We start from the raw sequence: 9,334 nt of genomic DNA, 5'->3' as shown, positions 1-9,334 counted from the left end.
ATATGCGTGGGTTGAAGAGGTGTGTCAGTGCCAAAGCGAACACTAGCCTGGCCACATCTCTACCTCATATGCATGGATGAAGGGAAGTGTCAGAGCTATATCACATAATTATTTGGCCTTATCTCTGCCACATATGCATAGGTGAGGGGAAGTGATAGTGCCTGTTTACTCCCTTGCCTGATCACATCTGTCACATATAAGTTCATGGATTACCATAGTAGTGCACATACGAATTTCAGAAGGCTTAAGCCTAGAAGGACGGAGGACATTTTCGTGTGCCGGTTCAGTCTGGCCCATGTCCTATGTTTGGTTGCAATAGGCACAGTAGATTGCCTGTGAGTGCCGTTCACGCACGCACGCACACATACATGCACACATACATGCACACACATGCACGCACACGCACACAAACACACACACACACACACACACACACACACACACACACACACACACACACACACACACACACAATCTCTCTCTCTCTCTCTCCATGCACGGATTCTGGGTAGGGAGGGGCTTGAGGGTTGTATGCCCCCGCATTTTCGGCAGACCAATGAACATTTATAAAAAAATAACCATGACAGCAAAATACAAGTATTCAGCATCATTCATAAATGCTTTCATGGAATCATTTCGATGAAAAGAGAAAATTGGTGATAAATTGTGGAGGGTTTGACATTGAGTTATGAGTTCATACTCGTAAATCCAGGAAGAATCATGCCACCATTTTCCAGAGTGCTGAATCCAGCTCTGACCAACCTCCTTCCACATGCACCCACCCCCCCTCCGACACCCAGAGGTAGGCCTCCCCCCCCCCCCAAACACACACGCAGTATCCACGCATATGTATCTTTGCGGTAATATGATGCTCTTCACTGCTGCTATGTTTTCGTTGCTTTCTGCATCTAAAATTCCAGCCTCAGACTGGTGGAGGTTGGACCCATTTGTTCCTTGCACATGCATTAAGACTTCACATCCTCGAGTACGATCACGTCTAATTATTTTAATTGCTCTTTATTAGGATGATTGTACTTAGTAGACTTATTATTGGGGTGTTCGATAATAGTGCTGAAGAAACCTGCCATCTTGAAGTCATTTCTGACTAATTTAAGATTGCATGGTGGTCGTCAGATAAGCATTATCACGTAATCATGATGTAGGGGGCACTGTTATTTTATGGAACGTTAACACCAAAGTATGATGTTGGATGTCGGTAAGGGCAACAACTGTCTTAGTATGTGGTGGTCTTTGGGTATTGAGCCCATGACCTGTTCTCTGTGATCTTCTGGTCGTCATTAAAGTAAGTGGTGCCCATAACTTCTAATTTACCAATCGAATCGTAGCACATGTGGTAAAGACTTACTATATATCGAAAAATAATTGCACGATTTTTTTTTTCTCAAAATATTCCGACTGAATGGTGATGGCAAGTTGCCTTGTTAGACTCTTCTATTGTGATACCATCCATTATGATGACAGAATTCTTTGACTTTGGTGCACGTAACATGCCGAGAAAACCTCCCTGTCAATCCCTAACTGCTACTTTTAGGTTATTTTGTTTAGATTTGAAAAAAAAAAAAAAAAAAAAAAACGTATTACACGACGTTTTCCCTTATCCGAGCAGTACTCAAAAATAATTCATAGTAATGAATGAGATAATAAACATTTATTTTCTTTTTAAAAGAAATGGTCGTAAACAAGGTAAATATACTTTCAATGAAACTTTAACTATTTGAACAAATCTGCAGCAATGAAAAATGTAAACACCTACGTATATCCAACGTCAAGTGCCAACCGGAATTGACAGGGAGGTTTTCTCGCCTTATTATATGCACCAAAGTCAGAGAATCTTCTCATCATAATGGTTGGCAGCAAAATATAATAGAAAAGTCTGACAAGGCAACCTTCCATCATCACTGAGTCGGAATATTTTTAAAAAAAAAAAAAAAAAAAAAAACTCATGCAGTTATATTTCGTTATAGAGTAAGTCGTTACCACATGTGCTACAATTCGACTGGTAGATGAGAAGTTATAAACACCCCTTATTTTAGCTAGAAAGCACTCAGAGGGCGCATACCTCTGCCAATGCCGGATCAGGGTCCGCTCCAAAATTTCGTCAATTCTTTTTCGGGCCGTGGCCCACCCTTCCACAAAATTTCATTGAAATTCATTGAGAACTTATATTGTGCGGGATAAATAGGATCCGGATCCGGAAACGGATCAGCCCTAAAATTTAAATGGTGGCTCCCCCGCAAAGGGGGGAAGCACACCAGTCGTTAGCCGATACATATCTAGCGCGGCTCGGAATGTGATCTTGACCTTGACCTACTTTCATCAATTTCGAACTGGTACAAGACTTTCATCTTAACTATATACCTGTTTTTTTGTGTGTGTGTGTGTGTTTTTTTTAATAATATCTCCAGCGGTTGCGGAATTATCGTGGTAACAGACACACCGACCTTGACCTACTTTCACGAATTACGAACTCGTAAGAGATTTTAATCCCTACTACACACCTGTAAAGTTTTGTGATGATATCTTGAGCAGTTGCGAAGTTATCGTTTTAACAGACACACAGACAGACAGAAAAACTGAAAACAATACTCGTAAGAGATTTTCCTCTCAACTAAACACCTGTAGAATTTTGTGATGATACCTTGAGTGGTTGCGAAGTTATCGTGGTAGCAGACACACAGAACTTGACTTACTTTCACCAATTTCGAACTCGTGATCGATTTTTTTCCTTCTCTTACACACCTGTACAATTTTGTGATGATATCTTGAGCGCTTGCGAAGTTATCGTGGTAACAGACACAAACACACACAGCCAACTCAAAAAAATACCAGCATCGCAATCGCGACTGGTATTCAATTCTCTCATGGCCTATGACCCACCCTACCACAAAATTTCAATGAAGTTGATTGAGAACTATTGAAGATATCGTGTGGACAAACAGACAAACATAGGTGAACACATAACCACCTCTTACTTAGCTGGCGGAGGTAAAAACGACCAGTACTGTCAGTGCTTGTGGTTTTTAACACAATAATAACTACACAGAGAACAGGTCATGGGCTCAATACCCAAAGACCACCACATACTAAGACAGTGGTTGCCCTAACCGACATCCAACATCATACTTTGGTATTAACGTTCCATAAAATAACAGTGCCCCCTACATCACGATTACGTGATAATGCTTATCTGACGACCACCATGCAATCTTAAATTAGTCAGAAATGACTTCAAGATGGCAGGTTTCTTCAGCACTATTATCGAACCCACCAATAATAAGTCTACTAAGTACAATCATCCTAATAAAGAGCAATTAAAATAATTAGACGTCATCGTACTCGAGGATGTGAAGTCTTAATGAATGTGCAAGGAACAAATGGGTCCAACCTCCACCAGTCAGAGGCTGGAATTTTAGATGCAGAAAGCAACGAAAACATAGCAGCAGTGAAGAGCATCATATTACCGCAAAGATACATATGCGTGGATACTGCGTGTGTGTTTGGGGAAGGGAGGCCTACGTCTGGGTGTCGGAGGAGGGGGGGGGGGTGCATGTGGAAGGAGGTTGGTCAGAGCTGAATGAAACACTCTGGAAAATGGTGGCATGATTCTTTCTGGATCTACAAGTATGAACTCTTTATACAGTAACTCACTGTCAAACCCGTCACAGTTTATCACCAATTTCTTCTTTTCATTGAAATAATTCCATAAAAACATTCATGAAAGATAATTAATACATATTTTTGATGTCATAGTTAATTTTTTATAAATATTCATTGGTCTACCGATAATTCGGGGTCATACACCCCCCAAGCCCCTCTCTACCCAGAATCCGTGCATGGTGTGTGTGTGTGTGTGTGTGTGTGTGTGTGTGTGTGTGTGAACGCGCACTCACGGGCAATCTACTGGGCATATTACCACCAAAAGTAGGGCATGGGGCAGACTGAACCAGCACACGAAAATGTCCTCCTTCCATCTAAGCTTAATGGCAATGACACATCCCTTCACTCACAGAAATGTGGTAGATTACAGAGGAGAAATTAATATTGATTTGGATACTAATCTGGGCAGACAAACTCAGCTCTTGAGCTTCAAGCTTTGGGATCGCAGTCCACGACGCAGATTGCAACATCGCAATTCAGTGATATTATCTCAACAGTTATCGGATGTTAAAATTACAGTATATCGTGAAGAACAAGCAGCATCTATGAAACGCGGAGACTGAAATGATAAAGATAGTACTTGCATTAGAATGCAGCTTGGACAGTCATACGTAGCCAAGCTTCTGTAAAAATTCTTGTCCTGAATGATCATTGCGGCGTTAACGGTGAAATGCTAAAATTTCGTGTAAGATATTCAGGGGAAAACGTAACATTGATGTAGTTACACATTTCAGTGTCATATTATTTTTCTGGATAAACGAAAAAATCAGTAAACGAACGATGATGAAGAAATTCATGTTCTGCAAAAATGTCCCTGGGCACGTAATGCAGTACTTACTACAAAAGTTGCCTGGAACTCTTAGCCTAATAGACGTATAACTTTATCTTTATTTTAGTAGTAAACTACTGTTTTGGTTATAACAGTATGATTCCCACGGTAATATATTTTATCCAGGAATACGTCATAAAATCGGATGTATATTATGCTTTAAATAAAATTTTTCCTCTGACGAGGCCATCGAGAAGGCAGTTATTTTACAAACATCGTCAGCACAATGAAACCATAAAAACGTCAAAGAGGTGTCCTGATTTCTTCATGGTATTGTAGCCTACCTCGAAATTACACATCATGAAGACATGCCACCTTTAAACTTGAGCAGCCTCATGTCAATGACTTTTTATTCAATTTAGCCTCAAGATGTTCATTCTGTGCGAGTCAGTACAATATTAATTTTTGGTTATTACGGGACGTGTACCCACGAAACAACTCGCAGTCGGTAATGTGACATTAAATTTTTTAACGTAACGTCACAGGTTAAGCAACCGGGTGCAAGCTGTAGTAATCACTTCAACGAAATGCTTTGAAATGTGTGGGAGAATAGTTGGATATCACTGGTAGATACATCGTAAATGTTTTGTGCATTCACTCATCATGTTTTAATGTGGACGATAGACGTTACATTATGAAAGTGTTCAATATTAGATTAAGAATCTACTGAGGTTAAATGATTTGCCACTTGCACATTTATGCGATTATTTAATATACAACGCAGTATTACGAAGAGCATGTCAATACACGGCATAGCTACATTAGTTCATCTGGAAGTGAAATTCAATTCGAGCTGGGGCTCACTCAGACATAGTACTGCATCTCAAAGCCCAACTCGTATCACCTGAAGTTGTAAATGTTACAGTGTTACGAGACGAAACTCGGAGGGGTTGGCAAGCGAAGTATCACTTCTTTTATGAGTGACTGTACAGTCAGATAAACAAGTACAGTATCTTCCCTAGGACTGACGGAAACATAGCGGAAGAGTCGAACCATCTGAGACATGGACTGGTTGAGACAGTTTCGTTTTGTTCCGTTAGTTGTAAATGTTCTTCAGACAGTAATGGGAAGACATTTGTGTGTGACTGCAGCAATGATATGCGTTCTAACATGTATGGCTGGCGTACTGGGTGTAACAGGATTCGGTGTATCGTTTTCTCATTGGGTAAGGAAGCTCCCTGACACTCATCCTGATTTAATTTGTTTATAACACCTTACTTTCCTCTTCTGTGCTACAAGAATCCTTTCAGTCTAGCTATACTCAGCATAAATAACATACAAAGCGATAATAAATATCCATAGCAGAAAATAAGTCGGTAAAGGAGAGGTGTTAGGCAGCTTCCTTAACCGACGAGAATGAGGTCCTTTGCATCAGCCTGGGAGCAGACGGAAATTTACTTGAGAATAAAGGAGTGAAACAGAATGGATACATAAAAACATGTGAGGATAAACCACCACAAATGCCAACCACATGGGTGAAGAAAAAGGTCTCTATTGGTAGATGATGTTTGCTTTGTCTGATGAAGAAATATAAAAAGCAGTGGTAAAAAGATCATCCGGACTATGTGGCTGTGGAATTAAAGTAAAGGTAAAGGAAATCCAGATTTTCCCAGACCATACAATAAAATCGTCTGTCACTTCAGTCCTCTCACCTGGCATGTTGGCAGGTTAATGTGAAATGCAATATTTAAAAAAAATATATATGTCTGGCTGATTCTAAGCAATTCTTATCTCAAAACTTTCAGCAGGTTCGGCTTTAACTGAGATTTTTTCGCATTTGTATTTGTGTAAAGCAGAATAAGGAACAGTGGACAAAGATAAAGCTGAAAACTGTTAATGGCTTATAAATAAATGAGAAGTAAAAAATACGCCACGAAGCGGAGACAACAAGCAAACCTGGATGGGCTAAGTGATATGGAAATTTTTAAAATAGATATTTGCTGTTATTTTTTAACCTGAAATTCTATCTATTGCGTATTTATCTATCGATGTATATAAAGAATTTAGTTAACAGAGTGGCAGCAACATTTACAGTGATGAGGAACGTGTTGTAAAAATGTTAATATATACTGTTTTCTGAACGCCAAATAATTCTGGCATAATTTATATGTGAATATCATAAAAAAAAGCTATCAAAATAGTTGTTTTTTTGAAGAATAATGGTTTCCATAACGTTAAAATTTTGTACCGAGATATAAAGGGTATTCTTTTATTGCCTACCTTCATGCCAAAATGCTGGCGAGAGGCCGTGAAATAACTTGACTAGGTTTGTTGAGAAGCGAAATGCATGAAGAGTCTTAAGTGGTATGAATAGAGTTAACTGAATCTATCTGAGCCTAATTAGACTGGGATGAATCTAACTGGCCAGAATAGAACCAAGCAGACTGGCGTGATCATTAATTGGCCTGAATGTACCTAACTAATCCTAATTTGACCTCCTTAATGGTGGGGTAGCCAGCCTGAATGAGCTTCAAATAACGCAATGGGTGTTAATGGATGGAACACTTTCTAACCTTAAGTGATTTGAATGGACCTAAATGTGATATGACCTAATTAGACCTAAAGTATCTTGAATAAGCCTATATTCACTTGATGTCTCACTGATTATAATGCGTGTTGTTACCTGTATTGACTAAAGATGAGTTTACTGAGCTGGAATGAATGCGAGGACCGAAATGTACCAAAATATACCATAACTAATCAATGGTGTGGATTATTACTAATCATTTACACAGTTAGTAGGATGGAAGTTTTGGAAGCAAGAGGAAAGTCAAAATGGGGAAAGCCCCAGGAATTGATGGAGTGTGTGGTGAAATGCTGAAGCATGGGGCAGAGATAGTAGTTGAATGGATGTGGAAGATGTGCAGATTGACCTGGGAAGGTAAATTCCCAGAGGATTGGAAGATAGGTATAATCATTTCCCAGAACAAAGGAAAAGGAGAAAAAGAAGTGTGTGGTAATCATAGGGGCATTTGTCTTCTTAGTGTAATACGAAAAGTACATGGTAGGATACTTACTGTACTGACAGAGTTAGGGAAATAACAGAGGAATTAGCTGGAGATGAACAGGGAGGTTCTTAGGAAGGGAAGAGGTTGTGTAGATCAGGTATTCGTTCTTCGGTCTTTAATGGAAAAGTTCTAAAGAGAAAGAAGTTGTATGCGGCCTTCATGGAACTGGATAGGCATATGACAGGATGGATAGACTATGAATGTGGAAAGTATATTATATGGAGTAAATAGGAAGTTGTTAAATGCCGTGAGGGGTATGTATGAGGGTACTAAGGCTGCAGTGCGTGCGGACCGTGAACTGTGTGAATTTTTCTGTTTGAAGGTTGGATTGAAACATAGATGTATCATGTCTCCATGGTTGTTCAGTCTGTATAAATATGGGGTTATAAAAGAGATACAAGGTAGGGCAGTGGATGTTGGAGCGGCCCCAATGAGAGAGGATAGTGTTTGGAAACTCCCTATACTGTTGTTTGCAGATGATTCTGTGTTGTTGGGCTGCAAGGCTTTGTGAATGAGTTTGGGAGTGTGAAAGAAATGGAATCTAAAGGTGAATTTAGGGAGGAGTAGTTATGGTCTTCGAAAGATATGAAAGTCACTGAATGCACAGTGAGGTTGAATGAGGAGGATATGGAAAATGTGAGTTCATTTGAGTACTTTGGTAGTGTGATGAGTTATGGTGGAAGTTTAGAGGGTAAAGTGTTCGAAAGGGTATAAGAAGGAAGAAAGGTTGCTGGTTCTTTGAAAGCAGCGATAAAAAACGGACGTGAGCATGGATGTTAAATTGTAGCTGCATGAGAATATTGTGATACCATCTCTAACGTATGGAAGTGAAGCTTCGACCTTGTTGAAGAGGCACACGTCAAGGGTGAGAGTAGTAGAAATGAGTCATTTGAGAGGAGATGGAGAATCACATGGAGAGAAAGACTGAGAAATGAGGAAGTGAAGGAGCGTTGTGGTGTGGTTGTGGATGTGATGAAAAGCGTTAGGAAAAATGCACTGAGGTGGTTTGGCTATGTGGAGAAGATGGAGAACAAGAGACTGACAAGGAGAGTGTTTGTGAGTGAGATGGAGGAGGGAGAGAGGGAGGGGGAGGCCAAGGATGAGATGGAGGGATGGGGTGGAGAGGTATATAAAAGAGCGGGGTGTCAGTTGGGAGCAGGGCAGTGAAATGATATGACACAGGGTGACATGGAGGCGATTTGTTTTTGGCCATAACTTAAGGGATTATGGCGTCTGGCAATCGATAGATAGACAGATAGTACTACAGACTAAACAAGTAAAAAATGAAAACTATATAAGAAGGTAAAATTGCTATAGTAAGAGAAGAAATAATGATAGAGCAACAGAGTGATGGAAAAACAGGACAAAAGCTGTACTTAGGGATTAAGAAGATGAAAGAAAACTTGCCTGAAATAACTTAATCATAGAAGTATGAAATATCACAAAGTAGTGGGGGGGAAAAAAAAAAAAAAAGCCGAAAATACAGCGGAAGAAACTCTGACGACTGAAAATGCTATAAAGATGATAAACACAGAAAAGGGGCAAAGCAGCTAAAAAACAAGTGAAAAAAAGCGATTAGAATCCTGCCTGTCTCCAGTCTGAAAATTATGGACGAAGAATTTTAAGAGGAAAATCCAAAGTTCTTTCTCAAAGCAAATAATTTAGACATTACCTTAAAAGCTTTCTTTCCTTCCCTCCATACCTCTCTCTCTCTCTCTCTCTCTCTCTCTCTCTCTCTCTCTCGTTTCCATCATTCTTACACTGCGTCTCTTATGACCTAAGTTCCTTATAACTGATATCTAATCCTGATTTTTCTTCT

The sequence above is a fragment of the Coenobita brevimanus genome, chromosome 68, assembly GCF_032717465.1.
Source record: "Coenobita brevimanus isolate Jiangsu-jjx chromosome 68, ASM3271746v2, whole genome shotgun sequence".
Taxonomy (NCBI): domain Eukaryota; kingdom Metazoa; phylum Arthropoda; class Malacostraca; order Decapoda; family Coenobitidae; genus Coenobita; species Coenobita brevimanus.
Note: the sequence above shows the minus strand (reverse complement) of the source record.